This window comes from Tupaia chinensis, unplaced genomic scaffold (genome assembly GCF_000334495.1).
Source record: "Tupaia chinensis unplaced genomic scaffold, TupChi_1.0 Scaffold000291_1, whole genome shotgun sequence".
NCBI classification, from domain to species: Eukaryota; Metazoa; Chordata; class Mammalia; order Scandentia; family Tupaiidae; genus Tupaia; species Tupaia belangeri.
Genome location: NW_006159776.1, coordinates 3678358 through 3695058, shown reverse-complemented (window position 1 = coordinate 3695058; position 16701 = coordinate 3678358). Strand labels below are relative to the sequence as shown.

General features: G+C 40.9%; 1 long non-coding RNA gene across 1 annotated transcript in view; it reads left to right on the top strand.

The window, feature by feature from the left end:
* Window positions 1-16459, top strand: part of LOC114008135 (uncharacterized) — a 26351-nt gene extending 9892 nt beyond the window's left edge. Inside the window, exons 3-4 of the long non-coding RNA XR_003549699.1 lie at window positions 12603-12813; window positions 16383-16459. This is a non-coding gene — a long non-coding RNA (uncharacterized LOC114008135). The remainder of the gene's footprint in view (window positions 1-12602; window positions 12814-16382) is intronic.
* Window positions 16460-16701: the final 242 nt, after the last annotated feature.

Genomic DNA, 16701 nt, shown 5'->3' with positions numbered 1-16701 from the left:
GATGCCTAAAGTTAGACTTATGTTCATGGAAATGTATATATCAGCTGTGTTTGCTATGAAAATATTTAGATTAATTAAGATCTTTAGTAATTCAGTAAAAAATGGGGGGAAAACAGTATAGAAAGTAAACATAGATACCAGAGACAGTGTGGGAAGAGAGTGGGAGATGGCTGAGGGTAAGAGATAGGGAATCAAGGATGGGGGTGGGGGGAAGCAAAACATACAGGAAACAAGAAATGGAAAATTATTTGTTGACAATAAAAAAAAAGTCCCAATAAGTTTTCTTGCCACAAAGGAGGATGGTAAATAAAGTATAAAGTGTCGGGTGCAGTGTGGCATAGTGTAAACACATAAATAGTTGTATAATTTCTGCACTATTGCAGTTTTATGTTACAGGGACTGTCCTGTGATGCTTCAGTACATCTTTTCTTTTCTAAGCTTTGCTAAAAAAGAGTCAGAACTTTAGAGTCAGAAACTGAGATACAAATGCATTTTGTCACATGAGCAATGGACAAGTTCTCCAAAATGAATAGAAATTAGATTTTTAATCTCATCTGAGCTTTTTTTCTTTTCTATTTTTTTTGAGAGATTTTTGTTATAGGGTGTGTGTGCTCACTGAGAGACAGAGAGAGACACAGAGACAGAAAGCGAGAAATCACTCCCCAGAGCGGATGGCCATGCTGTCATTTCTTCTCCTCCATTCTCCTCTCAAGATTTTGAGCATGCATGCACATGTGCCTGGCATGAGTTTTAAGCCACCAAGTCCGGGATTTGAAATGTGGTCAACTACATGGGAGTCCAGTGACATAACCATTATGCCATCTGCTGATCCTGATCTATTTTTTTCTTGCTAACTTTACACTAATTTTTAAATGTAGTTGAGTTGGCTAAAGGAAAGAAACTTGGCAAATATTGATGTAGGGCAGTATCATTTGTGTAAGTATCATAGATAAAATGTTAGTAGTTCTAAACCAGCAATATATTAAGAGAAAAAAAAATGCACTTGGCAAAGCAATATTTACTCCAGAAATGCAAGGATAGTTCAATACCGAAGATACTGATAACTGCATTACATTATTACATGAATATGGCTAAGGACAGAAATACAGATAAACATGTCAATAAAATTTATCATACTTTCCTGATTTATTGCTTTGTGCTCATTTTTGTCAGGGAAGATATAAATAAATTATGACCTTTTCTTAATATATTAAGCTAGAAAGAGTACAGAAGGAATAAAAGGATACATCTTACATCTTAAAAAATCTGAAGTCAATTTCAGACAATGAGACATCAGAAATATTACCATTAAATTCAATTTAAAAAGTCCACTGTCACCTCTTATTATTTAATATTATTCTGGAAATTTAAGTCAGTGAAATAAAGCAAAAAGAGATATGTCTATTAAATAGGAGATTTAAAAATTAATTATTAATTTTTTTATCCCTTAAAAATAAAACCTAATGGGACAAGCAGATGGCATAATGACTGTGTTGCTGGACTCCCATGTAGTCGACTGCGGTTCTAGTCCCAGATCCGGTGGTTTGAACTCAACGCTGGGCATGTGTGCATGCATGCCCAAGATCTTGAGAGGAGGATGGAGGAGAAGAGATTGTGGCGTGGCCATCCTCCCAGGGTGGTGGTGGTGGTGTTATTTCTCACTTTCTATATGTCTCTCTCTGTCCTTCTGGTGAGCACATGCACCCTATAGCAAAAACCTCTCCAAAATAAAATTAAAAAAATAAAATAAAATAAAATAAAATAAAATAAAATAAAATAAAATCTAAAAACTTGTTAGAGTTTATACAGGATACTGTATAGAATAAATATGTAAAAACCAATAACTTCTCTACATAACTGAAGTAGATGATTGAATTAATGTAAACCATCTAACAATAAATTTAATACCCCCCCCAAAAAACCCTTAAAATTCATAGAGACTCAAATGCAAGAACTGTAACTCCTAGAAGAAAATATGAAAGTAAATTTTCATGACTTCAGGTTAAGTAAAGCCTTTTTATCTATGACAACCAAAATACAAACAACAGAAGAAAATATAGATGTTTCAGATGCCAGACCACAGAACTGATACAGTGTTCGGAAAGATGTAGCTCTTCCAGAGTTGAGCACAAATCTGGGACGTGAAGTAGAGCCGGAGTTTGGGAAGATCAAATTGACTTTCATGTTGGAGGATGCACCAGAGTCAAGAGAGTGTGGAATAGGGAGAAAAACTGAGTAGTCTGGATTAGTCCAAGGCTGGTGGCAGATGGTACCAACCAACAAAAAAGGTGAGGTTGGTTGAATTTTGTGATTCATAAATATCCAAGAGAATATAGCCTTTCAATAGAATCATGGATTGGACAACTATCCTATTATGAGGACATACCAAATATTGTCGGATGTAATGGAAGTCTGATTACAGTATTTCAAAACCTTTTTTTTTTTTTTGGAGAGGTTTTTGCTATAGGGCGCGTGCGCTCGCCAGACAGACAGAGACAGACAGGGAGACAGAAAGTGAGAAATCACCCCCTAGGGGGGATGGCCACGCCACAATCCCTTCTCCTCCATTCTCCTCTCAGGATCTTGGGCACGCACGCACATGCACCCGGCATGAGTTTTAAGCCACTGGGTCCAGGACGCGAACTGCAATTGACCACATGGAAGTCCAGCGACATAGCCATTACGCCAACTGCTGGTCCCAGTATTTTAATACCTTTTTAAAATTAAAATTCCACCCCCAAAATCCTGCTCCTCTGACTTTTGCTAAAATAATAAGATATTATTTTCATTCAAAAATAATTTATAGGGCTGGCCCCATAGCCTAGTTGTTAAGAGAGTTGGATCTCAAGTGGCCAACTGCAGTTCGAGTTTCAACCCTGGTAGATTGGAAATCATGCCGAGTCTGTGTTCGTGCATACCCCAAATCTGGACAGGATGTAAAACTGGAGCAGGGATTGTGGTGTGACTGCCCCACTGGGGAGTGCTTTTTGCCCCTCTTTCTCTTTTCTCCATCTGTCTTTGGCAAGTGCATACACTGTCTAGCAATTAAAAAATATATTTTAGGAAACCAGCAGTTAGCGTAATGGCTATGTTGCTGGACTCCCACGTAGTCGACCGTGGTTCGCGTCCTGGAACCGGTGGCTTAAAGCTCATGCCGGGCGCATGTGCATGCATGCCCAAGATCCTGAGAGGAAAATGGAGAAGGGATTGTGGCATGACCATCCCCTCTGGGGGGTGATTTCTCACTTTCTGTCTCTATGTCTCTCTCTGTCTGTCTGGCGAGTGCATGCGCCCTATAGCAAAAACCTCTCCAAATATATATATATATATATATTTTAAATCATGAATGAACCAGAAGGTGTCCTGGGCAGTGCAATTTAATAGGATAATATCCTTTGGAAGACAAGTCCCAGCTCTGAAACTTGTAAGTACCCTAGAGCTGGGTTGATTATTTAACAAATTCAAGCACTAGCTTCCATTTTACTAAAACAGGAATTTTAATATCTATCATGCAGGACTACAGTGTAGAGGGGAAGAGCTTTTCTCAGACTGACTTCAGTGAACACAGATATCTTTCCTTCTCTTCAGTGGTGCATGCCAACCTGCAACCCTTGAGTAGTCCTTTATATTTTTATTGTTGGTGTTATTAAAAAACATTTTTGATCTGTGGTTGATTGAATCTACAAAAGTAGAACCTGTGAATATAGAAGACTTGCTGTACAGAGAAGACCAAAGACTGGGACATGGTCTTCAACAATAGAATAGCTCAGAGACTAGCAGAGAATATATCTAACTTGTATCTGTACAAAGTGGGTGAGCAAGAATGAAGTTGTGAGCTTGCATTGTCCCCAGGCTGACTTACCAACCACCCTCAAGACCTTCAGTTTACAAGTCCACCCCTACCCTAACTGGGTTAACACAGCAGTGTTGTTCATAATCAAGAAGCATGATCCACACCAATGCCTCTCAGAGAGTGGTGACCTACCCCTGGTCACTGCTACCACTAATGAGGGTCTGGTGGGAGTAGGTATGCCCACAGGCAGCTCTGTACTCCTGGGCTGCTTATAGCACATCACCATGACAAGGGGTTCCCAGGCTTCCTCTCACATATAATTCATGTCCCATGATTGGACAAGTGACGGGTCCTAGATCCCTTGGCTGGGGTCCTGAGGGTTTATTGCTGTCAAATCACTTTCTTTCAAAGGGCTGGGCTCTCCCATAGTCCCCTGCTCTTCTGTCAATAAGTGGGACTATTTCCTCAACTAGGCAGGTTCTGAGTCAACCATGAAGATTGAAGGGTTGAAGATACCTGCCCATGATTCTCCTCTTCAGAGCAGGTCCCTACAGGCCTTTATCAACATGTAATATAATATAGTGTATTTCTATAGGGCAGATTCCCAGACCAGGACACTTGGTAGGCTGCAGCTCATTGCCTTATGTCTGTAATCTAGCCAGAGAGTAAACACGTGGTGCAATCAGTTGTCACCAGGGCAGGGCAGACACAGTGCACAAAGCGTGACAACTTTATAACTAAGGAACTATAGCCTAGTACATGCTGAAGAATTCCTTGCATTATTCTCACCACATTCCATCAAAATTGGCCTTATCTGATCTGCTTTTCAATTCCCATTCAAGGGAATTCAGCATGCCTCACAGTCCAGCCTAGCTGAATGACTACAATATCGTATAAAGTAGTTTTCTATTTCTTGTGGGCTGGACTCAATGATAAAGAAGGAAAAGGAGAAGAAAAGAAGCAGAAAGGAGAAAGAAAAAGAGGAGGAGGAGGAGGAGGAGGAGAAAGTGAAAAGGAGAAAGTAAAAGAAGAAAAGGAGAATGAAGAGAAGTAAGAAGAAAAAAGAAGAAACCATCTTTTTAATATTTTTTTTTCAATTACTGCCCTTCTTTCTGGCTCATAGGGCCATAGTTTCCTGTTTTTCTCACCATATTTTTTCATCCATTTCTTATAAAGAAACAAACCTGATTTCTCATGAACTCATTTAGAGTCTTGGCTTCAATTATTTTCCCAAGTAACTCACTCCACATGTTTGTCCTTCTTGCCTGATTCAGTTCTCCTGGAAGATCTGACTTCATTTGTTCTTCAACAAACACCACTTAGCCCAGCCTACAATCCAGATCCTATGCTGGGAGCCAGGAAGGATGGATTACCATTCTCTTCAATATCATTATCATCACCAGCATCACTTCACGTTACTTTGAATTTACTAGGGGTGGACATGAGGGCCATTAATTTCTAGCTATGTATTGTCTAATCTGCAAAATCCCCACAGTGTCATTTTGGAAGGTAATTGCTATTATCTTTCTATTTTGAGTTAAGAAAACTGAGTCTCATAGTTGAGTCAAGTTAAGAAGCTGAGCCTTTTGGAATTTCCAGGTGAGCCACTAAGTAAAAATGGCAGCCTGCTCTATGGTTTAAATCTGCCCCTGTTGATATTGAACACCATCTGAATGTTTTTTTCTATGCTGGGCACTATTCAGAAACTACAAGATGATTCCTTCTATAAAAATAAATGAAGTGACTTTTCAAGGTTCTCCTTGACACCTGTCAACCAAACCACAATAGCCAACATGCCATGTAAACACACACATTACCTCTTTAGGGTCTACTTTTTAAATTCATGGTAATGACGGTCCATTGTTACCTGGAATCTCAGAGTTTGTCTTGTTCTCATATATCTTGTATTTTTATGATAACACCGAATGTTAATTTAAGGCAGGTATCATCATCTCCATTTACTGGGTCACTGACATTTCTGTATCTCTCATGGCACTAATTCCAGAAATATCTACCGAGTGCTTGCCTTATGCCAAGCTCTGTGCTAATCCAGAGGGACCTGATGTAAATAATACTTCTTGGAAGTGAGATACTCACTTCTTGCACTTCTTGAAGCGAGTATATTGCAAGAAGTGGGGTGAGTACAAGTCCTTAAACAGTCACTTCCAGGGCAATAAGTGTTCTCACTGTACAGCTATAACTGAGGGGACAAGGCATCCTACCAAGTGCAGTCAGGATGGTTTCAAAGAGAAAGTAGACCCAGAGGGTTTGGGGTATAATGGAATATACCTTGATGCAGGTTAAGAAGTCTGAACTTGGGACCAGCAGTTAGCATAATGGCTATGTTGCTGGACTCCCATGTAGTTGATCGTGGTTCGCATCCCGGAACCGGTGGCTTAAAACTCACGCGGGGCGAGTGTGTGTGCATGCCCAAGATCCCGAGAGGAGAATGGAGGAGAAGGGATTGCGGCATGGCCATCCCCCCTGGGGGGTGATTTCTTGCTTTCTGTCTCTCTATCTCTCTCTGTCCGGCGAGTGCACGCGCCCTATGGTAAAAAAAAACCTCTCCAAAAAAAAACCAAGAAGAAGTCTGAACTTTATCCTGAGGGCCATGAAATGTAGGCTTGGAGAAGTTAGAGGCATTGTCCAGGCAGCAGGAAGTCTTTGTATGATGAAATAATCTAAGAATTCCCCAGAAAAGCACTGGCTAGAGGATCTTGGTGAGCAGCGTGTGGTTTGGTGGGACGAGATCAGATGAGGAGAGGAAAGTAACATTGAATGGGCACCTTCTATCTGCCAGTGCATTTATATATGCAATCTTAGGGAAAAAGCACAGACATGATTTCAATCCCATAGCAGAAATGAGGAAAGATCAGGCCCAGGTCTTGATTCTTGTTACTGGCCTTGAGAGTTTAGCAAACTACTTAACTGCTCCAGGGACCTGTTTCCACCTGGATAAAAGAAGAGAAAACAGGGGCAGAAGAAAGGTAGTAAGTAGAAAATGGCAATGAAAACTAAAGCTGTATACAGGCAAAGCTTTTTGTTTGTTTACTTGTTTAGATAATGACCAGAAAACTCAGTGCATCTCTAGGCCCATTCTAAGTTGAGAAAGCAGTTAGTGAACTAAAAGGAGGTACAGAGGAGGTGCAAAGTAGGTAGATGAACTGGAATCCAGCCTGGGTGACAGTTAGGATTCATATCCCAACTCCCTGTGTGAACACAGATACATCCCTACACTGCATCTAGCTTCTCCATCTGCAAAAAGAAGCGATCTTCCCAGCATCAGGACTCTATGAATCTATAAGACAGGGTAGAAGATAGTAGCTTTGTATGAACAAAAGTACATGGAGGTTGGGGCTGGCAGGTGGCATGGTAGTTAAGGCACTGGACTCGCACATGGTTGACCACAGTTAAGTCCCAGGCCTGGAGGTTTGCTTTCCCACTTTCCCTCTCTCTCTCTCTCTCTCTGTCTCTCTCTGGTCAAATTGAAAAATAGTGATACTAAGGAATAGCAGATGGTATAGCAGTCACTGAATTCCCACATGGCCAACCATGGTTCAAGTCCCTGGCCTGGTGGCTAGAAACACACACCAGGCACATGTACATGTATGCCTAAGATCCCAGAAGGAGAATGAAGGAGAAGAGATTGAGGCATGGCCATTCCCCCTGGGTGGTGACTTATTACCTTCCCTCTTGCTGTCTCTGTCTCTCTCTCTCTCCGGTAAACGCATGCACCCTAAATCAAAAACCTCTAAAATAAATAATAATAATAAATAAAATAAAATAAATAATTCTTTAAAGAAAACCCTTACATGGAAGAGAAAAAATAGGAAGTCTTATGTCTATACCACCCACCTCTGCCCTACCTTCATTTGCATTATCTTAGAATTTCCTTCTATTTTATGTAGACAAGTAATTACTTAGTAGAGGCTTACAGGAATGCTGAGGACTAATTTTCTCTCCACCTGTAAAAGTAAAAATTAAAATTAAAATACCTGCTGCATTTCTTTTATTTGTTTTTTAATTGTCAGAGGGTGGGTGTGCTTGCCAGAGAGACAGAGAAAGAGAGGGAAAGCACCCCCCAGTGGGGTGTAGAATACCACAATCTTCTCCAGCATTCCTCTATCCTGCCAGAATTATGAGGCATGTAAGCATATGCACCCAGTGGGTTTTTCAAGCCACCAGGGTTGGCCAGGTGAGATCTAACTCCCTAACCACTCGTATACAGGTCCTTTCCACCGCTGTTGCATTTCAGAAAGGATAATAAACCTCTTCCACTTTCTGACTTCATGAATACCGCCTTGGTCTCATTTCCTAGCTGGACTCAACAATCACTCCAATTGCTTCCTCTTCCCTATCTCCAACATCCAAATCATCACCACACCCTGTGAGTTCCACCTCCTTAACCACTCTCCACAGTGGTACCTCCTCTTCCTTCTTTAAGTGACTGGTTTTCTCATTCACTACTTTTCCTGTGGCTTATAGCCACAACATTGCCTAAATGGACTTCCTGTCCCTACTTATCTGTACTTTCTCACTGTCAATGAGATCTTGCATTCATACTGTTTGTGCCCCACTCACAATCTTTCCACCCACCTTTTACACCAGTCATTGCTGGTGGGATCAGAAGCACCCCCCAGCAGTACTATTGCCTAGCTTACTTCTGTGTCTTCAAGCGGGACACCCATGTGAACCTGCTCAGCACTTAGACTTGGGCAAATCTTAAAGGATATAGAAACACAATAAATGGATGTGAATACCAGATATAGAGTGTGTGTGAAAGAGTCTGAGGAAGGACATTTAGAAGAAAAATAGAGAGGCAAAGCATTAATGGGACAAAGAAATGTGGTATTATCTGTTGAAGATAATTTTATAGTTTTAACAACTGAACTAGGGAGAAATGTTCACATATTGGCATATTCACTTTGTAAGCTAAATAACGTGATGGAATGTATAAAAGAACATGAAATAAAATATTTAGTAATATAAAAAGGAAGTTAAAAAAAAAAGGGCAAGGGCATATGGCCAGCAGGTGGCATGGGGGTTAAGAGATCTCACACATATGGCCAGCAGGTGGCATGGTGGTTAAGGTACTAGATCTCACATGGGCAACTCTGCAGTTCAAGTCTTGGACCTGGCAGCTTGAAAAACATTCTGGGCATGCCTAAAATCCTGAGAGGAGAATGGAAGAGAAAGCACTATGGCATGGCCATGCTTCCAGGGGGTGATTTCTCAGTTGCCCTCTCTATCCATCTCTCTGTGTGTACATGTGCTCTATGGCAAAAATCTAAAATTTAGGAGAAAAAAAAAAAAGGCAAGGCAGTTAACATTCCATTGGGCAATTCTTAACCAGTGAGGGAAGAAAGCAGGTGCATTAGTGAACCCATTTCCCATCCCTAGACAGACAATTTCAAAGGACTTTCTGTGTGGTTCTCATAAGGTCCCAGAATCCATCCTCCGTAGCCTCTAGTGATGATCACCTAGACATAGAACATCTACGTTGGTCTTCTTCTTTCCCTGTGTCCCAGCCCACTTGCTCCTATTTCCTGAGATTATCTCCAAAAAGCAACTACCTGTCTATCTCCTATATCAGGCCCTGCTTTCTGGGGAGAGCTCCAGCTACAGTAGCTCCCTAGGTATTCTTCTAAAAAAGCAGTCCCACTTCTCTCTGTTCTTTTTATTTGGCTTTCACACAGTTGTTACCTGAATAGTTTCATTCCTAATTTACCAGTGGGAGAAAAAAAAAAAGATAATTTGGAAAATACTAAGACACATAATAATGATATTTGTAAGTTTGGAAGAAGATAAAGCAAATTTTACCTATTAAAAAAAGATTATTTTCACAATTTTCCATAGGTTTCACAGCTGAAAGGAAAGCGGCATAAAAAGATAGGGAGGAAGAAAGAAGGAAGAAAAAAAGAGACACAGGAAGGGAGAGGGGATTGAAAGCCGCTTGCTTATAAGACAAAATTTACACACCTTACATTGACCTTCAAGGTGTCTAGAGGGCATAAGGTGACTCCATACCTTTCCATCTACCTGTAGATTTCTAGAATGAATAAAGGAATTCAGCCTTCATATTTATGTATGTTACATTTACTATCGTTTTCCAAGAAAGCTGTACCATTTAGAAACATTTTTTCCTCAGTTGATCTCTCTGTTGGACAGTTACTCATCTTTCATGCAACACTAATTCATCTTCCTTCTGAAACCGATTGCTCCCCCATCCTCAGACACACCCACTGATGTGCTCCCCCATCCTCAGAACACACCCATGGTACCCCAAGTTAATGCCAGCCACCACTATCACCACAGTAAGTAGCTTTCACAATGGGCCAGGAGCTCTGCTTACTGCTTTACTTGGACTGTTGCACAAAAACCCTATAAGATTGCACGTAATTATGATCCTAATGGTATAGGTCCAGACAGAGAAACTGAGGCTTTGAAAGGTTTGATAGCTCGTGGTGCTGCTGAATATTCCTGTAGGATTCCCACAATGGTGTGGTTACTCATGTATTCTGTTTCTTGCCAGACCTAAGGGAGTTGTAAAGATAGGGACTGAGTCCTATACAGCTCCATAATCATCTCGCAACATAGCCTAGCTTGGATTTTAGTGCATAGAAGGTAAAAGAAAGTACCAATTTATGTAATGAGGATATACACAAACCTAAAGGAGGAAGGTCTCAATCAGCCCCCTACCCCCACCTTACAAAGCTTCCCCTCATCTCCTCACCACTGACAGCTGACACTGCTCCACCTCCCAAGGCTAGACTTGGACTCTCCTTGCTACTTCAGAATCTCACTTTTTATAAAAAAAAAAAAAAAAATAGGGTCAGTAGGTGGCACAGAGGTTAAAGTGACTGGATCCTACATGACCAGTTGTGCAGTTTGAGTTCCAACCGGTGGCTTGAAAATTTTTCCAGGCATGTGTGCATGTTCAAAATCCTGAGAAGAGAGTGGAGGAGAAGGGGTTGCAGCATGGCCATCCCTCCTGGGGGATTATATCTCACTTTCTCTCTTTCTATCTCTCTCTGGTGAGCAAATGTACCCTGTAGAAAACTAAAATTACGTGTATGTGTGTGTGTGTGTGTGTGTGTGTGTGTGTAGTTGTCAGAAAAGTCATGACACATTTTTACATAGAGAAATCTGTGAGATTTTGTTGTCATAGCTTGAACATATTGCATTCTCTCTATAATTGTCTCTTGCTTTTTTTGAAAGTCCTTCAGGGTCTCCAGGGCAAGGTCCTTGCCAGCTGTGTCTTTGCCCACCCAGTGTTTCATCCAGGGTTGGGCACTGAGGAGAATGCTATGACAGTACAAGGGTAGGGCATTTGGACAGGCCTGGTAGGTGTGACAGCCTGGTGTTTTCCCCAGCTGGACCGTGGCCCTGTGATCCTACGGCTAGCCTCAAGGCTGACCTTCATGTCTCAGAAATGCCTTTGGATCTGGCTTCTCTCAGGAGCTCAGGTTTATAAACAAAAAACAAACACAGCAAATAAAAACATTATCTCATTGGTGCTTGAGTCAACTGCTCCAGATGTCTTGGGAGATTGGGGGTGGGGTGAGGATGGGGTGCTTGCTAAAGAAAAGGCCTGAGCACAGCCCAGGCTATGGTGGGGCTGCAGCAAGGTGTATGGCGGGTGGGGGTGAGATGACTGCTCAGGTTTGGGTGTCTGCAGTCAGTGGGGTCCTCTTCACTAGGATCTCCACCCCTAACCCATCCCTACCAGTCAGCCATGGTGGACATTCTAAATGTCCTTGACCTCCACCTGTCAGCTCTGTAACCTCACAACTGTATCTTCAGAGTTGGCACAGGGTAACTGCTCTATGACAACAGAGTGGTTGAATTCTATTCATTATCTCATTAAATCTCCCCAAATGAAGAGGTCAAGTTTATGAGCCCCATTTCACAGATGAGGCTGAAGTTCAGAAAGTAAAGGCATTTGTCCATAGTCACAGTAAACAAGCAGAAGGACCAGGACTTTACTCAAGGTCATTTGCCTAGCTTCTGAGCTCATCCCAATCCAGCCGCACCAACAAGATGTGACTATAGTCAATAGCCAGCTTCTCAGTTCTCGCTCCTCTCTTACAGTGGAGTTAAGAGGAATGGAATGAGAGACAATTAAGAAATGTCAGCTATGTTTTCTGAATCCCTATTCCCTCTGCTGTTGAACTACAGTAGAATGAGCTTTGGGGGCTGGTCCCTTGGCACAAGGATTAAGCACTGCTTAAAGGAAGCCCAGATCCTGTATGGGCAACCAGGGCTTGAATTTCAGCCTCATTAACCATTAGCTTCACACCAGGCTTGTGTACGTGTACTCAGAGTCCTGATGGGATGAAGAATCGGAGGAACAAAATTTGCAACCTGATCAAGCTTCATTGGGAGGGTTTTTTTTTCTCTCTCTCTTTCATTCACATATGCATGCTCTCTATCATAAATAAAAATATGAACTTTTTTTAAAAAAAGGAAGAAACAAAGAAAGAGCTGTAGTCTAGGAGTCAGGAAGTATGGGTCAAGACCTAGACTCCCTTGCTACAAAAACTAACTTTCTGTCCATATTAGGTGTTCCCCATTTTACAGAAATCTTCAATACATATTCCTCTTATGAACATTCCACGAACTTCAGTCAACAATGTGGGTTCATGCAGCCCCCACAGATAAAAAACTCAAAGCAAAGGGTGACTTTGCCAGGCAGCCTCCTGATTCTGCCTGTCCACATGGATTTTCCACATTCCAAACACTGTTACAAAGATGCAGTAACTCCAAGAAGAACTGTGCTTCATTCTCTTATTTTTCTCATGTGTTTCAGGAGTTGGCTCTTTCCAGTGTTTCATTCTCCAGACGTGATTCAGAGAAGTTTCATTACATCTTGACATTTTCCACCCAGTCTGAAAGTCCTGCATGTGGGCCTATCCTGAGGCTCTTTGCTGTTTATTTGGTAGCTAATTAGTGCTGGTGGAAGAACAAGTGTAGCCTGAAGGTTGTTGCCAAGACCAGCAGCATCCAATTATCTACTGGAGGTAAGATTAGTTGAAACAGAACTCAAAGTGTGGAAGAGCCTAACAGAAAAAGGTCATGTTGAAAGAGTATGGAGAAGAGGGAGAGTAGAGAAGATGGAGGGATGTGGGGTATTTTGTAGGGGAGAAGTCTGGCTAGATTTAAAAGAGAATTTAGATTTAAAAGTCATAACAGTGATAAGTTCTTGTCCCCTACCCTCCATATTAAAACACATTTGAGATTTTGGGAGATTGTTATTATGGGCCAGGCCAGGTGAATTTAATAATTCAACTCAATAACTCAATTTGCATTAGGTAAATGGGCACATTGTCAGGCCAAGACAGTACCAAAGATGTAGAGATGAATAACGAATGGTCCCCTGGTTCTTAGATGATAAGGCAGTAAAGATGGTGAAACAGAAGGATGAGTGTAATAAAGAGAGATAACAGTTTTGTGTGAGCTCTGAGTGAAAAAGAATAGAAGTCTTCCAGTTCTGGCTATGAGTGTTGAGGAAGACTTCCTGGCAAAAGAGATAATTGAGGTGGAACTTTAAGAGTAAGCAGAGATTGGTGGAGAAGGAAGAGCACTGAAGGCTTTCCAGCCTCTGTACTGCATGATCCTGAAAGTGAGCATCTCATTAAATTGTGTGCCCTAGGTGCCTTTCTTATTTTGCCCTAGTCTAAAGGCTATGCAAAAGGATGTCCACAAAGTAGCTCAGGTGGATCAAGAAGCTACAAGCACCTGCAGGTGAAGGAGGTATGGTTAGAATGCCCCAAGATGGGGACCAGCAGTTAGCGTAATGACTATGTCACTGGACTCCCACGTAGTCAATCGCGGTTCGCGTCCCGGATCCGGTGGCTTAAAAACTCACATGTGCGTGCGTGCCCAAGATCCTGAGAGGAGAATGGAGGAGAAGGGATTGCGGCATGACCATCCCCCCGGGGGGGGGAGTGATTTCTCGCTTTCTGTCTCTATGTCTCTCTCTGTCTGTCTGGCGAGTGCACGCGCCCTATAGTGAAAACCTCTCCAAAAAAAAAAAAGAATGCCCCAAGATGGATGAGGAGGTACAGGAGTCTTATCATCAGCCTGAGGACTTGGAACATCATACTATAGACTTGCACTGTTCAATATGGTAGCTACTGGCCACAAAGGGATATTTAAACTAATTAAATTTAAATAAAATGAAGAATTCAGCTCCTCAGGGGGACAAGCAATATATGCTTCAAGTGTTCAATAGGTATGTATGTCTATTGTCTAATATATTGGACAGTGCAGACATGAATAATTTTTATTGGGCAGCATTATTATAGACAATAGAAGTCATTGAAGGTTTGTAACTTGAAAAGTAAGAGGATTAGACTTATGTTTCAGGTCATAGTAGGAATGTCTGCCTACAGAGGGAAGAAACCCCAGAAAAGCAATCATTTGGGAGTCTGATCTTTCTTCAGGTGACCTCTGAGAGGATGGACAAGAAAAGGGAAAGGTGTAAGAGTCCTTGATGAGGATGGAGAATGGGATGAAGAATGAATGTCATTCTATTACTTCAGGTGACTTTGATGAGGATGGAGAAGAGAAGTGGTGGTGGGGACCCAGGATTAAGTCCTTTCCAGAGCTGGTGCCACTATAGCTAATGGGCTCAAGTGTTCCTACCTCAGTCTTTAGAATTCAGTGTCTTCTGCATATCTACTTTATCTGACATCAGAGAATTCTGAGACAGCCAAGTAGGTAGAGACTCAGACACAACTTACTTTGGTATAATTTCTATGGTGGTACTTGCTAACTGTTAAGAGTTTGTGCAAGTTTTTTATTCTTTCTTTTTTTTGTTTGTTTGTTTTTACATTTAATGACTGTATATCATTACAGCTTACCAAATGAATTTTCCCATCATGAATACACTGTGTATTTGTTCATTCAAATATATTACCATACATATTATCATCAATAGATAATTTTAAATTTTCATGTCCCTTGTTTTGCTTCTTTTCTTTTCTCCCTTGATTTACACCCTCTTACCTTTCTCCATTTCCCACCCTCCTCCCACACTGTCTCTGGTATCCACAGTTGCTCTCCATGCACGTATACCTTCCAGTCTTTCAATTTTTGCCATAGAGCACAGACATTCAGTATATATTGAGTGGGGACATACAATGCCTCTCTTTCATAGTCTGGTTTGCCTCACTTAGCAGTAAATCTTCTATATTTATACATTTTCTATCAAATACTAGGGTCTCACTGATTTGTTTTAATCCCTGAATTTTAAAGTTTTAGAACTTTTCTCTTCTTCTATTTCTCATACGTAAAAATGGAGATAATAATAGCATTACATTGTAGGATTATTAAGTGTCAAATGAGATAGTTTTTATAATGCATTTAAGTCAGAATCTGGCACATTGTAAGTCTCAATAGGTATAAGATTATGTAATGATCACCTAGAATTAATGGGACCTTGGGGTTTAGAGCATAGATTCTGGGTCATTCTTCATATGCTGAAACTTTGAAACTTAGCTCAGTCACTTCATGTTCAGTCGCGTTGGGAAATATATATCAAATTCTCTCTACTTCCATTTCCTCATCTCTGAAATAGGGATAGTACTAGTACCTGCCCCATTAATTATTGGGAGGGTTCAATGAAACCTTGTATGTAATGGGCTTAGAATATATAAAGAACCCAGACATATAAGCTCTCCTCCATTTATCCTTCTCTTTAAATATTGATCTCTCAAAGGACACTACTTTGGAAATCTTGCTTCTACTTCTCCACAAACCCTCAAGGACAACATTTCTTCTTCTTCATGTTTACAGGAGACTTATCAGCCTCCTCTTCCATTGCCCAGAGAAACACACTAGAAGTAGCTTTTGATAAGTAAGGGAGCTTTGGGAATTTTAAAACCTTTTTTGGGAGCTGTCCCTTATGACCACACCTCATCAAGGGGTGTTTTCTTTCTCTCTGGAAAGATATGCACTTCTGACAATTTAGAGGAAAAAACAAACAAACAAACAATCAACAACAACAAAAAACCTTTTCAGTTCTCCTCTTGACAAAATCTAACTTTTAAGACCCTTGACTTACTATAGTCAAGGGGAAAATGTTAAAAACTGAACACTTATACTGGGCTTCTTATGGAGTTATTGCTCAAATTTAAAAAGTAAATAAATAAATAATTTTCCAGGGAAATGGAGTCCCTTGAGTAACTGAGAGAAGATGGTTTTGTGCAAGGAAATTTGAAAGAAGAATGTGAACTAATACATTTCAGAAGTATGCTTATCCTGTGACCTATGATGTGTTTATTGAGTTCCTCCTATGGGGCCCCGGGCTTTAGTTCCAAACTCTGGACCCAGGATGAGTTAACACAGGTCCTTTATTCTCCACAGGTTTACAATAGGTGTTTTTTTTACCCAGGGCTTCTTAATGACCTCTCTGAAATTTTCTCAGGCCTTTCTCAAAAGGAGAGTCTCAAGTAGACATCAGGAACATATTGGAATCCCTGGCAAATGCCCCTTGTGCCTAGGAACTGCTGAGTGATAGAAGTGACACCCATGTTTTTAAAGCCACTTAATTCCCATCACTAATCCCTCACATTCTTCTCCACAGGGTCATGCATATAAATCACAAGTGATTATGCCATTCACCACTCTGCTTCTCTGAGTTGCCCTGACATTGATACCAGGATACCTACTTGCTGTTTTGTATCAATAAAAGACTGGGAGAACCCTGAGATTAATTCGAGTATTAATAATTTAAATACTTAATCAGTACTGTAATAGGAGTTGGGAGATAGGGACAGTTAGTAGACCTTTGACACTTTGTATAGATTAATTCTCTTGCTTACCTTTGGCCATGATTTAACAAGATGTATATTGTTGTCCTTGATTTATAAGAAAGGACACCAAAGCTTGGAGACCTAATGATT